The 22,650-nt window shown below is 38.1% G+C and overlaps 1 protein-coding gene across 3 annotated transcripts in view; it reads right to left on the bottom strand.

Annotated features, from left to right (window-relative positions):
• Bmpr1a (bone morphogenetic protein receptor type 1A) overlaps positions 1–22,650 on the bottom strand; it is a 142,905-nt gene that overhangs the window by 49,207 nt on the left and 71,048 nt on the right. For 2 of the 3 annotated variants that reach the window (XM_070020763.1, XM_070020762.1), the window contains exon 2: positions 14,737–14,851. The exons of the other annotated variant lie outside the window; for it this stretch is intronic. The gene's annotated coding sequence lies outside the window, so the exon portion shown is untranslated. The remainder of the gene's footprint in view (positions 1–14,736; positions 14,852–22,650) is intronic. 3 annotated transcript variants of the gene reach the window in all.

The following is a 22,650-nucleotide window of genomic DNA, read 5'->3' as shown; positions in this document are numbered from 1 at the left end:
CAAGATCTAGTGAGAAAACATTTCCACTATTTTCAGATACATCCTCAGGTTTGAAGAAAGACTTATACGTGCAAACATAAATTCCCCAAATATACAATTTTAAGACAAATAATGCTTTTTTTTTTTTTTACTATCACGTAGTTATACAAAGTTAAATAATGCGGAAATAGTCACAGACAAAAAGAAAATACAGTCCTTTCTTCAGTACAAACCATATAGCTGACAAAGGGAACTTTGAAGTACTATTTAAATTCAACAACAACCTTGTGGCAAGCAGACACAAAGAAAAGGTCAAACAGATTATATATATATATATAAATAAAAACTCTAAGCCCCCAATTACCCAGAATAAGAGCAGGGGTATTAAAATTAGATATTCAGTAACTCCTGATCAGCAGGATTATATAGGATGCTATATAGGAAACTTAACACCTCACAAACCTGGAAGACTACAAACAAACAGCTTTAAAACTACAAATTCCTACTCTATGAATTTCAAGCAAAGCCTAAGAATTTTCCTTCTTGTGGATAGACTATCTAATTTTATCTCTGTCATTCTGTCAGTACATTTCATCAGGCTAAGATGTGCTCTGTTAGGTCTGCCCGAGGGAATCTCTCACTGTCCAAGGGAGGCATGAACAGAGCAGTTTAAGAAATGACCTCAGTGAATGAGGAAGTGATCTCAGAGCCTGAGATCCTTTGCTGACTCAGTCAGGTGATTGACAGTCAGGTGATGGTGGTTTCAGGCAGGTGATGAAGAAGCGGGAAAGGGATGGCCAGGACATTACCTTGTCCTTTTTTTCCTTCTTAGTATCTTTCTGTAAGTTCAGGTAACTTTTCATTTTTTCTGAGATAGATAAGCACTTATTAACTTTTCTTTTTAAAACTGAATTTTTTGAGACAGAATGTAGCCCAGGGTGGCCTTGATTTCACTAAGGAGCAATAGACTTGCCTCAAGTTCACAATCTTCCTTCTTGCCTCCACTTCTTGAGTGTTGTGACTGCAGGTATGTGTCACAACTACTTCCAGCCCTAATTTCTTTTTCTGTTTTTAAAATGCCAGTCCTGGAGCTTGAACTCAGGGCGTTGGCAGTGTCTCTGAGCTTTTGTGCTCAAGGCTAGAGCTCTATACCACTTAGGCCAGGTTCAAGCCTTCCAAGCAGCACATGCATGCACATGCACATGTACATGCACATGCAAGAAAAAAAGAAAATGATTACTGAAGCTGGGTCCTGGTGGCTCACATCTTTAACCCTAATGTCTCAGGAGGCTAAGATATGAGGATAACATTTCGTACCAAACCCAGGCTGATTCCTAAAAGAGATGTAGACTCTCAGGCTGTACTTTAGACCTTATTTAAAACAACAACAACAAAAAACCACTTCAGGTGGTTATGTTTGTCCATTAAGTTTAGGAATTACTAGATGAGAATACTGTCTTCTATCTTCATTTGTTTAATCTACACTATACTTCATTAAACTATCCTAAAAATATTCACTTGTTGAGTGATGATGTTTTTGATGGTACTATGGTTTGAACTCAGGATCACATGCTTGCTGGGTTGGAGCTCTACCATCACTTGAGCCGTAACTCCAGCCCTGTTTTTTGCTGGGTTTTGCAAGATAGGGTCTCAAACTGTTCAGCCTGGGCTAGCCTGAAACTGTGTCCTTCCACTCTTAATTTCCCAAGTCGGTATGATTACAGGCATGAGCCAATAGCATGTGGTTGAATGGTGAGATTTTTTTTTCATTTTTTACTTCCTCTTCCCAACTCTCCTAACAGAACAAGAAATACCACTTCGAATATTTCTTAGAATTTACTCATTCAACCAATCAATAATGTGTCAATATATCCTTAGGGATAAAGATATATTTTTTAATACCTTTTAAATGGCCTGGGGTATACTGTTAAGGGACTCTAGTGAAACAAGTTAAATACTGGTAAATTTCTACTACAGGGTGTGTTATTCTGAAACTATTGCCACCAGTGTCTATTATTTGCTGTGTTCTAGATGCTGCTCAAAATAATTTTTCCACAATCATGAAAATGTCTCTAGGGTATTCAATAGGTATCTAGTAACTGTATACAGCTGCTGACACCTTATCATATGGCTAGTGGTTATGGCTAATAATAATATATTAAATACTAATCTTCAACTCAATGGGCCACTGGGTGTAAAAGTAGAACTAAGGTTTAGAAGTTATTGTAGACAGTTGAAAGTTTTATGTTTAGTATGAAAGCACAAGAGCTAAAGTCAAACCCCAAATCATGGGAAAATAAGATCAACTCTAGGAGACAGGACCAAGATAGCATTTATGAAGGCAGTGACATCTAAACTCACACTTAATGGGCATATTTCAGAATAAAGGATGTGAAGGAGGCACTCCAGACTGGACTCATTTGTAAAAGTATGATAAAGATATAGAAAAATCAGTAAGACTGAAAAGACAGAACGTTTTCTATTTGGTTTATATTAGCAAATATCATTTTTTAAGTTCAGAGAGGTTAAAAATGATTAAACGTAAGGTAGAAATTAAGTTATGGAGATCCTCAAATAGGAGAATAAAGTAGCTGAACTTTACTCAATGGGCAACGAGAAATCACTGCAGGTTTTTAAGCAAAGAAGTAAGTTCATTATGGCTTTGAAGGGAGTGGAGTGAAACAGAATTTGAAGTATAATTACAATAGTTTAAAAAGAAGCAGTTAGCCTGCTTGAGAGACAATAGGAACAAAGAAACAAGAAAACTACTGTAGAAGTGGGTGGCAAGGTCAGGTAACATCTAAATTTGAGATATGGATGAAGATACCAAAACGTAATTCCAAGGCTTAAATTTTCAGTTGTTGGAGGGATTATAAACCATTAAAAGATACATTTGAAAGATGCTTTTAAACCTATGAGAAGTTCTAAATCAGACTGAAACAATAAAGATGCACTTAATATTCTAAATTCCTAGAAATGACAGATAAGCTTATGGTTTCGACACATAAAATGTCCCCTATAGGCTATTTGTCAGTTGATGATGTTATTTTGGAAGGCTCTAGAAACTTTAGCAGTATTGCTGGAAGAAGTGGGTTCCAAGAAGTATGCCTTTGGAAATTAAACCTGGTCCCTTCTTCCTGCTATGAGGAAAGAACCTCCATGTGGTTCTGTCTTACCACAGGCCTGGAATCAACAGAGCTAAGACCTATGGACTGAAATCTCTGAAACCGTTACCAAAATAAATCCTTTCTCCTTTAAGTTATTTGTCAGTTATTTAGTCACAGGAAAAAAAGGTCTAACTAACTAGTTATCAAAGGATGTATATGTGGCCAGTAAGGAGACTCAAGTGGTAGAGAGCCTGCTTAGCAAAGTGAGGCTGAGTTCAAACGCCTGTTAATGCCACACCAAAAAAAGGAAGTGTGTGTTACAGAGCTGGAAATTAAGAAAAAGCAGTAAACAAAGTAGAAGAAAAATGTTAAAAGTAGAAATTATTAAATGTATACCCACAGAAAGTAGTGTTAAAGTATAAAATCAAATGCTTGTGCTCTGAAAAGATGTATATATCTAGGAAGTTTTATCACATAAAAAGAAAAACAATATTAAGTATGAGGCTTAGTAGTAATTATTATTCAATTATAATAAAATTATATTAATAGTAGCTAAAATGAAGAGTTCTAACTTTGAACCTGGAACTATTCTAAATATTTAACATACATTAATTTACTTCACCTTCACACTACCTTTGTAAGGCAGGTTTTTAATTATGCATTTTGTAAATCTGAAAAACAAGATACATTGCATGCCCAGCCCAAGTGGCTTTTATCTGTAATCCCACATACTCAAGAGGCAAAGATTGGGAGGATCATGGTTTTAAACCAGCCCTGGGCAAAAACGTAATAAGCCTTATGTGAAAACCAACTAAAAGCACAAAGGACTAGGGATGTAACTCAAGTAGAGCACCTGCCTAGTAAGTACCAGGACCTGAGCTGAAAACTCAAGTACTGCCAAAACAAAAACAGAAGAAGCATCACATTTTCTTTTTTCCCTCGCCCTCCTTGATTGAACCCAGGCCATATACAAGGTAAATATTCTATTGAGCTACCTTCAAAAGTGAGTAAAGTATGTGGCTAAATTTTCAAGAAGAAACCAATTCCTTGAAGCTCTGGGAGTCCTCAATGTTTCCACACTGGTCCCAATGCAAAATTCTTTAGCAGTGTAGCCTGGTGAGGACTGCCTGTAAGTCTGCTTAGATTTGCTAGACATAGCAGCTTTTTAAAGATCTACAGCAATGTAACATAATCGCAGGCTTAACGGAAGATGGGCTGTGTCCTTATTTTGTTGTTTTGTTTTTGTCATTTCAAATCAATTTATTTTCTTGCTTCATGAGAAAGAACTGTATTAAAGCAGTACAGTCAACATAGGTAAACGACTCATTCAGAAATTAGAGTCCAACAAAATCAGAATAGATTGTAGTTCTCATAGTGGGATTATTGGCTTAAGTAGTCTACTCATTATGTTAATTACAGAAATGCAATGGAAACATTTCAGTTGATACTGGTATTTTAATATATTTGTTTTGGTAAACTCCAACTAGCTTCACAAATTGCAGTAGTCTCATTAATCAACACTGTTGTTTAAAGTTTAGCTTTTAAGAAAGTTATTTAAACTCAAAAACACACTGGTTTCAGTTTACTGCATGTATATAAAGGAATTGTTTTGAAAGTAATTTGCTCTCTCTTTCCTTTCTTTCTGCCAGTTCTGGGGCTTGAACTCTGGGCCTAGGTATTATCAATGAGCTCCTTTTGCTTAAGGCTAGCGCTCTTATTACCTGAGCCACTTGCCACTTCCAGCATTTTCTGTGATTAATTGGAGATGAGTCTCACAGACCTCAGACTCCTGAGTAGCTAAGATTACAGGTGTGAGCCACTGGCACACAGTTCAATGTGCTATTTCTTTAAAAACTATTTGCAAAAGCTGGGCGCTGGTAGCTAACGCCTGTAATCCTAGCTACTCAGAAGGCTGGGATCTGAGAATTATAGTTCAAAGCCAGCCTAGGCAGGATAAAGTCCATGAGACTCTTATCTCCAATTAACCACCAGAAAACTGAAAGTAGAACTGTGGCTCAAAGTGGTAGAGCACTAGCCTTGAGTGCAAAAGTTTAGGGACAGGGCTAGGTCCTGAGTTCAAACCCAAAGAACAACAAAAACTATATATATTTGCAAAGGAGTCATTCAAGATTCAAAATTTCAGGCTTACTGTGACATAGGAGTTGACTCAGGGGAAAATAAAATCAATACCTGAATTTCACAGGCATTGAGTAAGTGTGCACTGGAGGACTAGATAGGTGGGTTGACTAAAAAGGTCCAGCTTTTATCAATTAAATATGGTGCAGAAACTATTTCTAATGGGAGATAAGGCCTAAAATCTAAATAGTAACATCACAATGGTGTATTCTTAGTAATATGAGTAAATATCTAATACTAGTAAATATCTTATTGAAGCATTTGAAACAATCCCTTAATCACATACTTACATGTGTAAGAAACCACAAGCTCAAAAAATTATGTTTTTAACAGAAATCTAAGGCATACTAAATACTGAAACAACTCAACGAATTACCATATTTTACACACTGGAGAAGCAGAATTCCAATTGATGATGATGGTTTATCATTTTATTATTTACAATCCCTTCATATTCCTTTTCTTGGATAGTCAAAAGCTTTAAAGTGATACTTTGTACCATGTTTTATTTTATTTTTTGTTGGTCTTGGGGTTTGAACTATAGGTGTGGGTTCTGTCCCTGAACTCTTCAACTCAAGGCAAGTGCTCTACCACTTTGAGCCACAGTGCCACTTCCATTTTCTGGTGGCTAATTGGAGATAAGAGTATTCTGGACTTTCTTGCCTGGGCTGGCTTTGAACCACAATCCTCAGATCTCAGCCTCCTGAATAGCTAGGATTACAGGCTTGAGCCACTGGTGTCCAGCTTGTATTATTTTAACAAATTACAATGAGTTTTTCTTTAGAGAGCTTACGGAACTCTAATTTTTTTTAATAAAAAATATGAGTGTTAGCAGTTGTAAGCTTCTTATGGCATTTCCAAAGGAGAAGCACCATTTGTTTTTCTAAACTCCCAAACATTCTGATACTTTGAATATTATACTATCTCTTCATTTTTCTAGAATCAAATATTTTACTGAAGGTTCTTCTTGTTCCAAACATTCTGAGTAAACCTTTTTTACTATAAAAATGTGTGAATAAAGCAATGGGAATGCTAAAATAAATGCCTATTGTTCCTATTACCTAGAACATAGGTAATTGATTTGAGTTACCATTTCTCTAAATGTAATTGGCTAAAATTAATGGGTAGATTAGTACTTAATGGAAAAGTCATGTCTGCAATACCACTGCTATTTGACTAGGGGCTGGGAACATTTGATAACAAAATTTGTTTTCAAAAGACTTCTATAAGTTGCTTTTTAAGTGATATATCAAATGGGTTCAGACAATTTGGCAAAGGGTGGGTAGGATTCTGGGTACTTTTTATAGGTAAGATTCTGGCTACTTTTTATATTTAATCAACTTGAAACATTAGAAGCATTTGACTCTTTTGAATACCACTTTTTCCTAACTCCTTCTGGAAGTATCTTCCAATGGATATACTGAAAAGGCTGAGATAAAAATAATTTGAGGGTACTGTTGCTTATCACAACAGATGACTCTTTTTGTTAGTTCCCCTAGCCCCACCAAAATTTTTTCTTCAGCCCTGGTGAGCACTTCCAACTCCAAGTTTAAATATTAACTATTTTATGTAAGCAGCTAATACAGAATATGAAAGGATACATTAAAAGAACATAAATTATATATATGATTTGAATACGTACTACAGTTAACAAGATAGAACTCTGTTGTGTAGTTTCTCCTTTGTTGCCAGTCTACAGGGGACAATTCTGACTTCCAATGCTGACTCAAACACTGAACAAGAGATGCCTCTAAGTGTGAGACCAACTCCAAGAAGAAAAGTAAGCTTAAAATTAGAATTACTTAAACAGAATTAATACAAGAGACCAGGTGATCAGTTTTAATTAGGACCAAGAAAAAAGAGGCTCTCAGCAAATCAAGTTCTAGAGCAAGCTACTCAACTCCATTAAGCCAGGCTTAACAGTCTCAAAACTACTAGAGGCAGTGTTAGACTGGGATGAGAGTGAGTTTTTTAGCCTGTCCATACGGGAGAACTGCAGCTCAGACTTCTAGGTTTTCTCAAGTTAAACCTTCTGTGGTACTGTTGGAAAAGAACCTCTTCACATGAAGATGAACTCCATTAAGCCAGGCTTAACAGTCTCAAAACTACTAGAGGCAGTGTTAGACTGGGATGAGAGTGAGTTTTTTAGCCTGTTCATATGGGAGAACTGCAGCTCAGACTTCTAGGTTTTCTCAAGTTAAACCTTCTGTGGTACTGTTGGAAAAGAACCTCCTCACATGAAGATGAGCTTCTAACACACCTAGAGACAGACCATCAAGGATTTTATAACTGGAGTTACCATCATAAGTTACAAGGCACAGCAGCAATCACTTTACAGAAATAGTATGTTTAGAATAGTCTTTTACAGGTCTACAAAGCACTAATAAACCATAGGAGGTGAACCAGAATCTCATGTAACTAACCCCTATTACACTGATGTCTTATTTCTGCTCATACAAATAACTTCATAGTATATTCATGGTGACTCGTAACAAAAAAGAAAAACTGGGAATCTAGTTAACACATGAAAGCCAAAAATGAATCAGTGGACTGAAGTTTAAAGGCAAAAGAAAAAAGTTCATGAGACTCCCATTTCAACCAATGGTTGGGCACAATGATATGTGACTATCATCCAAGCTACAAGAGCAGCATAATGGCTGGGTAAGTTGGCATATACTTGTCATCCCAGTAATGCAGAGAGGCACAAATAAGAGAATCAAAGTCCAGGCCAGTAGGTTTAAAATGAAACTCTACCTAAAAAAATAGCCAGTGCAAAAAGGGATTGACAGTGTAGCTAACTGGTAGAGCACCTGCCTAGCAAGCATGAAGTCTTGAGTTCTAACCTCAGTATGAGAGGAGAGGGGAGAGCAGAGAGAGGAGAGGGAGAGATGGAAGAGAGATGAGAGGGAAGGAGAGAAAAGGAAAGGGAAAGAGCGGGGGTGGGGAGGGGGGAAGGAAAGGAAAGAAAAATAAGTGATGAGTAATTTCTTGGCAGGGTTGAAGCAGAAACAGAAAAGGATCCAGGTCTTCTTTACATAGAGCATCCTTTAGCTTTGACAACCCTTTTTCCCCCCTTGGATCAGTCACTGGCCTAAGGCAAACACTGATCTACTGTCCATACAACTCTTTGGTTTATCTGATTAAGTTGTGAATTGGCAAGTGCCTGGGAGTCTGAGCTGATTCATGATACAAGAATTACCAGGTAAATCCTTTTGCCATCCCATAGGAAATGTCAAGTCAGGGCAGTCTGGTGATCCCTTCTTGAATTAGGTGTGTCATGAGGGACGGTGGCCAAACCTTTTATTCCTTCATATATCCTACTCTAGAGATATATGGGTAGATCAGAGAACACATGGTTAAGTTCCAGAAAAATTCTAGGTTCCACAAGTCAGGTAGGTGAACTAAAGAATTCTTCTGAAATCTAGACGCAGAATAATGTGATATTAATGCAACTTTCCAGGCACCAGTGGCTCACGCCTATAATCACAGCTACTCAGGAGGCTGAGATCTGAGGATCACAGTTCAAAGCCAGCCTGGGCAGTAAAGTCTGCGAGACTCCTATCTCCAATGAACTACTCAGAAAACAGAAGTGGCTTTGTTGCTCAAGTGGTACAGCATTAGCCTTAAGTTGAAGAGCTGAGGGACAACACCCAGGCCCAGAGTTCAAACCCATGACCTACAAAAAGAAAACAAAAGAAACTACTCAAACTTACTGTCTTTGGAGCTTATAAAACAGCAGATCCTTTTGGGTCTCCACTCCTTAGGTCTGAAGGTAGAACTATGGACTCTAATGCAACAAGTCACATAAACAATTCATAGATAGATAGATAGATAGATAGATAGATAGATAGATAGATAGATAGATAGATAGATAGATAGATAGAGGTAGATAGAGATAGATACATAGATACATAGATACATAGATACATAGATAGATATAGATAGATAGATAGATAGATAGATAGATAGATAGATAGATAGATAGATAGATAGATAGATAGACAGACAGACAGACAGACAGATAGAAGATAGATCTCCTTGGACATGGGAGTATAAATAAATGCTAGAATGTGTGTTTAGTATGCATGACACCCTGGATTCAATACTTGGCACCAAACAAACAATGATTTATGGGACTAAGGGCAATGGAAGTGATTACACCAATCTGTCTTGACAACATGTGGGCCAAGAACATTTCTTAAGAATTTCTTAATTGGGTATTGGCTTTAAACTCAGTGCATGGGACATACTGGGCAGATGATCACTACATGGACCAGTTTGTCAGAATTATTTGTACTTGTTGTGGTTACAGTAGTGTATCTTTTCTTCCTGATGTTTACTTCTCATCTAAGAATGACAGATGTAGGTCACCATACAAGTCTTCTTCCACTGGGTGAAGTCTTGCAGATTTTTCAGCCTGGATTGGCCCAGAAACATAGTCCTTCCCATCTCAGCCTCCCAGGTAGTTGAGACAACAAGAGCACACCAGCAACCCTGCTAGTTCTATGTGAATGCCCTGAGTATACTCAAAGCAGGATTCTCCTCATCTTTGCCTCCCTAGTAGCTGAGTATGGAGGCCTGAGCCACCCCATCTGGCATTCTCCTGAATTTCAGACAGATGATACCAAGTTTTTTCTTTATACTGTTGAGCAGTTCTGCTACCTTATTATATTCTTTCAAAAATCATATATGTGCTGCTGTTAAGTCAGGTGGGGTATCCTGGTGGTCAAACATGAAAGGAAGGCAAGGGAGGAATCTTTCCTTCTTTATGGCTCAGACCCATGAGTTCAGTTTAGAAATCTCAGTGAGAGAAGAAAACAGAGAATCTGAGTAAGAATCAGTATCTGTCTGGCTGGGACTTTTCTAGGAGGAAGCACTCACTTACCTACCTGATATCTATGTGACCATACTGAGAACCACAAGAAAGGGGATTTCCTATATTCAGGTGATCACATCCTAGGGCAATCTGGTTTTGTTTGGTGGAAGCTGACTGGAACATGTGAAGAACTCATCTTTCTTGCACAATGAAAGGCTTGATTAGCCATGGAGACCTATGAGCTATGCTGGCCAGTAGGGAAAAGAAAGTACAGCAGATACACAGAGAAATGGAAATGCCAGGAAGATGAGAAAAAAAAAAAAAAACTTGCTTAATAGCTCAAGAAAGAGGAAGTGGCGCTGTAGCTCAAGTGGTAGAGCGCTCGCCTTGAGCTGAAGAGCTGAGGGACAGCGCCCAGGCCTGGAGTTCAAGCCCCATGACCGACAAAAAAAAAAAAAAAAAAAAAAAAAAATAGCTCAAGAAAGATGGAACTTCATTTGACCAAGCTGAGGAGTATCTATTCCTGCAACGAAATTCACATAAACAATGGAAGAGAAGCAAGTTAAGTGAGCTTTTATTACATCTAATGTACTTTCTGAGTATTTAATGGATTTCCATATTTACACTGGCAACTCCACTCAAAATATATGCTTTGGTACAAGCCAGTTCTGCTTTATCAACTTCCACTAAAAGTGAAACAAATGTAATATCTAGTCCTGAACTATGTAGGCACTAGTAAGGCAAATGTGCTTATTAATCGCTGAAAATGTGTAAGGGGGGGGTGGTATATTGGGTATACTATGGAAAGACCTTGAAGATAGCTGAGATGGGGAGGCTGTAGGTGAGATCTTGGAAGTAGGGGAAAGGGAGTGGAAAGGGGGAGGGGTGCGGGGGGGGGGGGCGGGGAAAGAGTCCAGGCACACTTACTGGGTCTCACAAGCCCATAGCTACTTAGGTTCATTGCTGGTTTAGTTCAGAAAGGCAATCCCAGGAGAATGGCTGATCTAATTTACAGAGTTCAGGAGCACCAGCTCTGGGCAAATAGGAGAGCCCAGATGGATGGTGCTGGGAGAAAAGCTGATTCTCCACCAGGATTAGGGACTCTGGAGGAAAAATGAATAAAGAGGTGAGAAGAAGGGGTTGACTGGATGTGAAATTTTCCTGGAGGCAATTGCTAAAACATGAAAGTATAGGTGCTGAAAAGTGGAGTCAGGAAAGAGACTTTTAGTGATATACTGCCCCATGCAGCACCTTTCTAATCCATTTCCTGAGTCCACGGTTGTGTTCTTAACCCCAGTCATGAGGTTTGCAGCACACAGAAGTCCAGGACTGGGAGAGGCCTTTCAGTTTCACCATGACAGTTCACCTAGAAAGCCAGGCTTGCTCCCAACTAGAGTTGGTAGTGCCTCACACCCAGACAGGGTAGGGCTAGTGCCTTGGAGGAGTAATTGCCAGGTTATTATATTGTGACTCCAAGATATTCCTCCTAAATTGGGGGCTGGGATGGGGATGGCTGGCCACACCCCTTTCTTATTTCTTCTTTTGAACTGACCAACGAGAGGGAAGCATTAAGGTGGTAGAGTGCTTGCCTTGCATGCATGAGGCCCTGGGTTCGATTCCTCAGCACCACATAAGCAAGAAGAAAAAAGCCGGAAGTGGCACTGTGGCTCAAGTGGTAGAGCGCTAGCCTTGGGCTGAAGAGCTGAGGGACAGCGCCCAGGCCCAGAGTTCAGGCCCCTGACCAACCCCCCCCAAAAAAAAAGGAGCTGAAAGAGGTGAGGTACCCTCATTATGTGGATGTGCAGCCTGTCCCACAGCCTTGGGGGGGATTTGATTCTGGACTCTCTCAGTGAGAGGTGCTACCCGAGATGGTAGAACACCAGCGGGCAGCCTTAAACAGCCACTGTTTCCCTCAAAAATGAGGCCTATGAACTCGTTGAAGTAGTAGTTGTTACCTAACGATCCCACAGACAAACTTGGGAAGGTGAGACCAGAGATCTAGCCCACCCTTCTGGCTGTAACCTCTACTCCTGCTACTTTATAATTGGTTACTTTGTCCCTGCCCCCTTGTCCTTGCCTCTCCAATACTGACAGGTTATCTCTGCGCCACACTGTACCTGCTACTCCTATCTTTACTACCCTATCCCTGACCCTCTTTCTCTGCACCCCAATCCCTAACCAGTAGAAGGCAGAGTGGACACAGCAAGTCTAATGGGCTTCTCTCCTCTTACATGCACATTAGGGTACAGCAGCCAAATAGCATTTTCTCAGGTCTTAGAATTACTGGGCGGGGGCTGGAAGGAGCTAATTCAAGCCTGAGAAGGCAAAGGCTCCTAGGAGGTGGCATCAGCAGATCATTGGTTGCCAGGGAAGGAATGTGTCCAAGTGAAGGTTACTGCAAAAGAGAAAATTTTATACAATGGAAACTGAGGGAGGAGAAGGAGAAATAGTTTCAAATTATTAATTTGTTTTCCAAATTATTTTATGGCAAAGGTTCATGATGTGTTTTTTAAATTATTTTATGGAATAGATTTACACATTAAATTCATTAGCTTATAACAGTTTGTATGACTATATTCACAATATTTAGTATTTCATACTCTATTTCAGTATATTCATATGTCTGTCTTGGTCAAAAAGCATTGAGATGCAATAATGAGTTTGAATGTTTGTTCAAAGACCTTAGAATAACATTTGAAACATGAGTAAAGATCAGAAAAATGAGTAAAGATGAAAGTTTGAAGGGAAAGGCCAATCTAAAATCAAATCTGGAAGGGATAGAATGTTTTATGTTGTTATATGTTTAACTTTATGGAGTAGTTTTGCATTATTTGTGATATATACATTGCTTATACTATAGTATTGTATATTAATGTACATTTTCAATATTGAATTATATAATTTTTATGTTCAACTGTCATAAGCATATTGAAGAGAGAAAGCATCATAAAATCTTAACACAGACAAAACAGTTTCTCAATTGAAAAAAATGTATAAAACAAAATGTTTAAATGGGGATACAGGTTGACCCATTGTAACAATGAGAAGTACAGACACTATGTTGAAAAATGAACTTTACAATTTAGGCCGGGGGGGGGGGGGAGGGTGTGGGGGAGTGTACTTGTGGACGTGAGAGGGAAGGGATGATAGGGGAAAAACAAAGGAGCAACAATGCCTGATAAGAAATGTATTCATCACCTTGCTCATGTAACTATAACCCCTCTGTACAGTATTTTCACAATAAAAACATTAAAAAATGTGTAAAAATGTGAATAGTCCAAATGGAGGTGTACTGTACTGTAACTGTAAAATATATACTAAATATAGAACTTCATGGAATACAAAAATAAGAATCCTATATAGACTTTTTTTTTTTTTGGGGGGGGGGTCCAGTCGTGGGGCCTGAACTCTGGGCTTGGGAGCTGTCCCTCAGCTCTAGGTTAGCGCTCTACCACTTGAGCCACAGCGCCACTTCCGGCTTTTTTCCTTTTGCTTATGTGGTGCTGAGGAATCGAACGCAGGGCCTCATGCATGTAAGGCAAGCACTCTACCACTGAGCCACCTTCCCAGCCCTCCTATATAGACTTATAGACAGCATATCTATATTGTATAAAATGTCTCAAGAGTTTTTTGAAACCTATCAAAGAGATATATGTTGGATACTTTTTTCCTTGAATAAAATATAACATTAAACTCATCGCTTCTGGTTCTGTTTATTTTACTGGGAAGGTTGTTAGAAATCCCATATATACCTGTTGTTTGTGATTTCTGAGCTACTACAGCCTGCTGGTCCATGACACAAAGTAAGACATGAAAGGAAAGAAGAGTACCAGCTTCCTATGATGAAGTCATTGTCATCATAGCCCAATTTCTGGCTTTTTGGTGGCTAACTGGAGATAAGATCCTCATGGACTTTTGTGCCTGGGATGGCAATACTCAGTAGCTAGGATTACAAAGTTGAGCCCCTGGCACCCAGTTATTTTTTTTTTTTTTTAATGAGAACTGTGAGTCAGACACTACTGGCTCACTATAATCCTAACAAATGAAGAGGCTGAGATGTGGGAATATCTGTTAGGAACCATTCTAGTATTTTTGCATGGAAAAATTAAAATGGTATAATTCCATAGAAAAATGAACTCACAGTCCAATAAAATGAATACCAGGAAATTAGTAATAGAGATGGAGTGGGAGACTAAGGGGAGGGAAATAAATAAATGAATAGAGGAAGGGAGGAAAGCAGTCATAATATTGAATGCATGTCTTTTCAAAATCAGAAAATTGAGGGGAAGGATGGGATTGAGAAAGATAATGATGAAAGGGGTGACATCTATTAAAAGGCATTTTATTCATAAACTGATTCACTGAATGTTAACTCTTTTGTACAACTATGTTAAGATAACTGAAGTTAAAAAAAAAAAGCTCAAAGATGTAGGCCTATAAAGGACAATTTTCATAATACTTTATTTTCTTTTTTTTTGTCGGTTGTGGGTCCTGAACTCTGGGCCTAGGCACTGTCCCTGAGCTCTTCAGCTCAAGGCTAGTGCTCTACCACTTGAGCCACAGCACCACTTGCGGGTTTTTCTGCTTATGTGATGCTGAGGAATCGAACTCAGGGCCTCATGCATGCAAGGCAAGCACTTTACTACTGAACCACCTTCCCAGCCCCATACTTTATTTTCTTAAAAGTGTTTTTCTTACCTTGGAGATGTGGCTAGATAAAACTGAGCTTCCAATTTTCTCCAAACAGCTTTGACCTATGCTTCCATCTCATGAATTCCAAGACAGTATTAAACGAATGCATATTTTCACAAATCTGTTCCCAAAGAAAGAGAAAAAAGACAACTTTTATTTGTTAAAATAAAAAAGACAACTTTTATTTGTTAAAATAATACATGTAAGAGCAATAAAAATATATTGTGTAAAGTTATGTATTTTTACAGTCAATGAAAAATTCTAATTATTATTTTCCTAACCAATGACCAAGTAAGTCTATAAAGTTAATTCTGTGGGGGAAAAAACCCTGTTTATTATGTTCCATGTTAGCTTAAGGTTTTGAGGATCAAAAATCTTAATTTGAAAATAAGAACTGCTGGAAAAGTACTACTTATACAATTATACTGTATTCATATGTTTAACATGAAAAAAATATATATTTGAAGCTGGGTGCTAGTAGTTTAGGCCTGTATTCCCAGCTACTCAGGAGGCTGAGCTCTGAAAAATCACTGTTCAAAGCCAGCCTGGGCAGAAATGCCTATGATACTCTTTATCTCCAATTAACTATCAAAAAGGCCAGAAGTGGAGCTGTGGGGCGCAAGAGGTAGAGCTCTAGCCTGAGGCTTAGGAATAGCATCTAGGCCCTGAGTTCAAGCCCCACAACTGACAAAAAAAAATAAAAAATAAAAATAAACAAAATAAAATTTAAAAGGTAAATGTCATGTTTACAGATCCTAATAATTGCATTGTATTCTTAGCTGAAATTTCAAATAATGAAATGTTTTTTATTACTTCAAAAGGAAATTTCAAAAGCTGTATTATTTTCATTCCATTGCAATTAAATGCCTTTGATTTTAAGACCATTTAGAAACATCATTTGTGTCACACTGAGGCTTAACAGTGTTGGCAATAATGACTATATTCATCTAAACAAGGCCAATCTACAATGGTCAAACATACCAAATAGCAGTCTTCCTTAAAAGACAAAAGTCTCCACTCAGCAAACAGGCTGCCACAGGGCCATGCTAAATCTTTCATGGTCCAAGTAAAGCCAGCCTGACCTTGAAAGCAATTAGCTGTGCTTTTTCTGTTTAACCAGTCCCTAATATTTTTCAGAACTTCTATGATTATATAAATCTTGGACTGTCACTAAGAGAAATAAGAGGGCAAGAATGGTAGGTTTGATTGTTTCTTGAGACCTTCATAATCTTAAAGAATTGCAATAAAAAGATAAAACGCATTGTTTTCTACATAAGGGATGGCCTAAAGATTTTCCTCCAAAGTCATTCTTTGCCAACAATAAAATTCCTCCCTAGAGGCATGTGAGGAAGGAGAGAGAGAAAACAATTACAGTATTAAATAAAGATCAAGGGCTGGGCTATAAACTCAGTAGCAATGCGCTTGCCTACCAAATGCAATGTCCTGGGTTCGATCACCAGTACCAAAAAGAAAAGGTGTGTGTGTGTGTGTGTGTGTGTGTGTGTGTGTGTGTGTGTGTGTGTGTGTGTGTGTGTGTGTGTGTGTGTGTGTGTGTGTGTGTGTGTGTGTGTGTCCAGTTTTTTAGAAAAGGGTGTGTGTGTGTGTGGGTGTGTGTGTGGGTGTGTGAATTGTATACACAGTTTTTTAAAAACCCAAACAAAAAAATAAAGGTCAAGTTCATCTAAGTCCATAATGTTCCTTTTCTTAAAATATAATAATAATATAATAATATGTGTAATATGTTATTATAATAAAATATAATTCTACCAGATATTTTTAATGGATCAAATAATAACATATAAACCATTTTCAACTACTGTTCAGTATAATTGTAATTATTGAGCCAAGTACTAGATGGCTCATACTTGTAATCCTAGCTATTCAGGAGGCTAAGACCCAAGGATCACAATTCAAAGCTGCCTGGGGAGGAAAGTCTATGACTCTTATTTCTAATTAACCACCAGAAAACTGGAAATGGAGTTGTGGCTCAAAGTGGTAGAGCACTAACCTTGATCAAGGCCAGGCCCAGACCCTGAGTTCAAGCCCCATGACCAACAAAAATAAAATAAAAATTAAAAACTAAAAGTAATCATTCTTTCCACAGGTTAAAAACTTCAGACTAAGTCCAAAAAGTTAATTTTTAAAAAGGAAAGCATATAACCAAAATAATCCTCTAAGTTCACAATTCCAGATTAATCTCTCTCTCTCTCTCTCTCTCTCTCTCTCTCTCTCTCTCTCTCTCTCTCTCTCTCTCTCTCTCTCTCTCTCTCTCTCTCTCGCGTATATGCGCGCGTGCACTCTCTCTCTCTCATATATACAAACACTTGAGCCATACATGTCTGTAATCCTAGCTACTCAGAAGGCTCAGGTCTAAGAATCACAGTTCAAAAGCCAACCTGAGGAGACTCTGCTTGCCAATTAACCACCAAAAAGCTAGAAGTGGATCTGCAACTCAAATGGTAGAGCACTTGAGCAAAAAGAGCTGTAGAACAGTGCCCAGGCCCTGATTTCAAGCTAGTATCAGCAGACACACACACACACACACACACACACACACACACACACACACACACACACACACACACACACACACACACACACACACACACACACACACACACACACACACACACACACACACACACACACACACACACACACACACACACACACACACACACACACACACTTCAGAAATTTTAGTTGGGATCTTAATCAAAAGATAGTACTATTAAAAACTCTCAGTATACTAACAAATATTATGCTACAGAAAAACGTAACTACGAGTAACTAAAAAAATATAATTTAAATTAGTTTACTATTCACATGTAACCATATTAACACCAAAACAATCTGTAGTTTTAATGTTCTAAAAGTTTATGTTTAATGTAAGATTGATTTTGAATCTCAAAATGCAGCCACGTGCACTGGCTCACAGCTGTAATTCCAGGTGTTTGGGAGGTAGAAAACAAGAAGGATCCTAGTTCAAGGCCAGTCAGAGCAAGAAGTTTATCAAGACTCCACCCTAAACAAAATATACTAGGTATGCTGGTACGTACCAATGTAGACAGAAAGACTGTGGTCCAAGCTGAACCCACGCAAAAACTCAAGATATAAAGCAAAAAAAAAAGGGGGGGGGAGGCTGGATACATGGCTGAAGAGGCCTTAAGTTCAAACTGCAGTAATGCAAAAAACAAACTTTAGTGCACAATTATGTTTAAAGTTATTTCCTCCATATCAAACTTTTGTTGGGGGGGGGTGCTCTTTCTGGGGCTTGAACTCAGCATCCACTCTGTCTCTAAGCTTTTTAGCTCAAGGTTAGTGCTCTAGCAGTTGAGCCACATCTTCACTTCCAGCATTTTGGTGGTTAATTGGAGGTTAAGAATCTCATGGCTTTTGCTGCTCAAGCTGGCTTCAAACCATGATCCTCAGATCTCAGCCTCCTCAGTAGCTAAGATTACAGATGTGAGCCCTGGTGCAGAGCTGAAACTATTCAAATTCTTAAAGATTTATTTGTACATCATAGAATCTAGCATAAAGATTACAGTAGGATTTTAATCAAATACTAGCTGATCTGAATCACTAAATGGTAATGACTCAGTGATATAAGATTGAGTTATTCAGAAAATCTAGCTTATCTAAACTATGAAAAAAAGGCTTATTCCAGAAGAGATTATCAGGAAAAGATTCTTTGGCTAGCTAAATGGGGTAATTTCCATTCCCCCTACCAATTGGCAAAAGCTTAATTGTAATACTTTTGCAGTAAGACAAGAATATGCTGGCTAGGGAACTTCTGGTAATGGATTTGCTAGCTTAAAGGAAAAAGTCAGATAGAAACAACTCCCTCTCACCCCCACTTTGTATACAACTCTAGATTAGAAATATAAAATCCAAGGCAGCCACTACAAGATCATGAGGAAGGGGACTACCTACAATGACAACCCAGCAGGTGAAGAAAGGCAGCAACATCAGAAGATGGAAAGAACTGGGCAGCTGGTAATAGTCTTTAATGTCATTCTAAATAATCTAGGGCCATCTTAACTTGGATTGTTATGTTATATTAAATTATATTGTTATGTTATATTAAATCCTCTACTGTTTAGGCAATTTTTAGTTGCTCAAAGTAACCCAAAAGATAAGACTTTTAGGAACAGATGAACCATTTATTTCCATGAATTATTGTCTACTCAACGATAACTACTAAATTTAGATCTCAGCTCAGATTTATCTTTCAAACTAGATACATGTTTCTAAACTACCAAACAACTCTATTAAATATTTATTCCAATGGAACATAAAGAGATCAGGATCAATATAAAAGCCATGATTTATGAGTACAAAACTGCTAATGCACATGCAGTCACTTTTTTTTTGCCCGTTGTGAGGCCTGAACTCTTGGTCTGGGTGCTGTCCCTCAGCTCCTCAGCTCAAGGCTAGCACTCTACCACAGCGACACTTCCGGCTTTTTCTGCTTATGTGGTGCTGAGGAATCAAACCCAGGGCCTCATGCATGTAAGGCAAGCACTCTACCACTGAGCCACCTTCCCAGCCATATGCAGTCACTGTTAAGCTAATGCCAGCATCATCAACCCAACTGTCAAACGTTAGAAATTGAGTGTGGGTGGGTGGGTGTGTGCACGAGCACACACGCACAGGAATGCATGCAGGCATTGAGTAAGAGCTGCTACAAGCTGCTACTGAAACCTGAACTCAGTGACTCATACTCTCCTTTGGCCATTTTTGCTTAAGGCTGGCATTCTACCACTTGAACCTATACCTCTAGTTCTGGCTTTTTTGATGGTTAATTCCGTGCAGTCTGGCTTTGAACCTTGATCCTAAGAAATAGCTAGGATTATAGGTCTAAGCAGCCAGTGCCCCACAATGGTCTAAAGTCTTAGGATCACTAAGTCGAACCTTTCTCTGCTTTCATGTACTACATTTAGGCAATGGCTAAATAACAGGTGGATTAAAATCTGTCTTCTCCAACACATCATCTAGAGCATGCTATCATCTTTTAGGGATTCTCCTTGTTTCCAAATATAACTCTACTTTATGAGAAAAAGCAAATTAAAACAGTAAGATGCCACTCAATAGGCATTAGAATAGTTATAATAAAAAAGTTAATTTTAAGTGTTAAGATATGAAGAAATTATAACTGTCATACATTGATGAAAGGTAAAATGATTTAATAACTAGGAAATACTTTGTCAATTTCTTAAATATAAACTGAAATTCATATGAGTCAAGATTTTTTCTCTATGGGGACTACCTAAATAAATATATATGTGCATGTATGTAGTACAAATACTAAGAGCAGTTTTATTTTTTTTAATATATATTTTTTATTGTAAAGATACTGTACAAAGGGGTTACAGTTACATGAGTAATGAGTCCATTTCCTATCGAGCATTGTTACCCTCCTTTTTTCCCCCCACCCTTCCCTTCCCACTCAGTGTTATTCTTCATATCCAAAAACCAGACACAATTCAAATGTCCATCACCTGCTGAATGGGTACACAAAGTATGCCATAAACCACAATGGCAATAAAAAGGACTAAAATGCTAACACATATCACAATGTGAATGAACTTCAAAAACATGCTAGGTGAAATAAACCAAATGCAAAATACCACATTCCATATATATGAAATACTTAGAAAAGGCTAAGTTAAGAGACAAGAAGTCAAGGAATGGTTGCTTAGAACAAAAGATGGAAGTCAGTGATGGAAGTAAACTAAAATATTCATAGCCCAATTCTACTTATCAAAAATTTTAAAAATACAAATCTATAGCTGGGCACTGGTGGCTCATACCTGTAATCCTAGCTACTCGGGAGGCTGAGATTTGAGGATCACGGTTCAAAGCCAGCCAGGGCGGCAAAGTCCCCAAGATTCCCATCTCCAATTAACCACCAGAAAACCAGAAGTGGAGCTGTGGCTCAAGCGGTATAGTGCTCGCCTTGAGCTGAAGAGCTCAGGGACAGTACCTAGGCCCAGAGTTCAAGGAGCCCTTCCTCCCCCCCAAAAAAAACAAAAAAAAACAAACAAAAAGCAAATATACTTAAAACTTTTTAAATGACTCTCAATTATATGTGAAATTATTTCAAGATTCCTTAGGAGAAATGAACAAACAACTGCAATCTGCTTTAAATCTATCTGACCTACCTTTTCTTAACCAGTAATCACTACTTGCAGGTTGTATTAAACTATTTGTTTGCTATTTCCTAAATTTAGCGGGCTATTTATTGCTTCCACCTTTCTACATATTTTTCTCATTCAAAAGTCAAAATGTGTTATCTTTATCTTTTTCCTGAACTTCCATTTGTCTTATCAGAAATCCTCTTGTCAAATCCTCCCCATTCCTTTAAGCCATTGCTTGGTCTACAGAATTCTAGGAAGTAATAACAACACATTGTGTGTTTACAACAGTGACATACAATTATTTATGTATATCTTTTTTCATAAATAGAACTTAAATATAATAGTAATAACATATTACTAGTGTTTATACTCACTCGGTTTAAAGAATGTGAATAACACAGGAGAAAAAAAATAAATGAATTCCACACAGAAAAGACACTAACGCATCTTTAGTCCTACTGTTTTGTAAGACAGTAAAAGAAGTCATTCAATATCACTTAAACGTTTATGAGTATGAGATCAATTAGTCACAATGAACACTAAACTCATTTTAAAATATGAGATACAACACAGTACTTAAAAAGGAAACTATACACACAAACAGAAGCATGCATACATCATGTATGAGAAAAAAAAGTTTATAGATAGCTGGGTACTGGTAGCTCACACCTGAAATCCAAGCTACTCAGGAGTGTGAGATCTGAGGACTGAGGTTCAAAGCCCTCCAGGACAGTAAAGTCTGTGAGACTCTTATCTCCAATTAACCACAGAAAAAGCCAGAAGTAGAGCTGTGGCTTAAAGTGGTAGAATGCTAGCCTCCCAAGCCCTGACTGGCACATACACACAAAAATTTACAGATGTAACTCTTCTGGTGTTGGTAAGAAGGTGGAAATAATCCAAATGCCAACTAAAAGACAAACGGACAAATGGATAAGTAACAAGTGGTCTATTCATAATATTACTATGGAGTATTATTTGGCAATAAAAATATGCCAGGAGCCAGTGGCTCAATACCTATAATCCTAGCTACTTAGGAAGCTGAGATCTGAGGATCTTGGTTTAGAGACAGCCAGGGCAGACAAATCTAAGAAATTCTTACCTCTAATTAGCCAGTAAAAAAGCCAGAACTGGAGGCATGGTTCAAATAATAGAGTGACAGCTATTGGGGTAAAGTGGGGAAGTTATGCAAGAGGCCCTGAGTTCAATTCCCAGTATTGGTATTAAAAATGAAAATAAGCAAAGCCATAAAAAGAACTGATATGTGTATGATACAGAGGGATGAATCTTATAAACATGTTATATGAAAGCAGACACAAAGGGCCACACATTATATGGCTCCATTTATATGAAATATCCTAAAGAAGATACACCTACAGAAACAAAAAGGTTAGTGGCAATCTAGTTTGAGTGGAAATGGGGAATGGCACCAAGAGCATCATTCATGAGAGCAAAAAGAAAACTAAAGCACAACATTCAAAGGTAGATATGAAGGTACATGCCTGTAGTCCTAGCACAAAAGGCTGAGGCAGTAGGATTAGGAGTTGGAGGTCAGCCGAATTACAGTGAAAATTAAAATTTAAAATAGTTGCTCTGCAAATGACTGTGAAGAAGGTGAAAAGACAAGAATACATTTACAACGTTGGTGGGGAGGGGATTGGGTGGGAGTGGGGGAGGGATGGGAAGGGGAAACAGGAGGAGGCAACAATGCTTGATAAGAAATGTACTCATTATCTTGCCCATGTAATTGTAATCCCTCTGTACAGTATTTTCACAATAAAAA

This window comes from Dipodomys merriami, unplaced genomic scaffold (assembly GCF_024711535.1).
Source record: "Dipodomys merriami isolate MVZ:Mamm:240054 unplaced genomic scaffold, mDipMer1.0.p SCAF_14, whole genome shotgun sequence".
Classification (NCBI taxonomy): Eukaryota; Metazoa; Chordata; class Mammalia; order Rodentia; family Heteromyidae; genus Dipodomys; species Dipodomys merriami.
The sequence above is the reverse complement of the archived record's forward strand: the minus strand, read 5'-3'. Positions and strand labels throughout refer to the sequence as shown.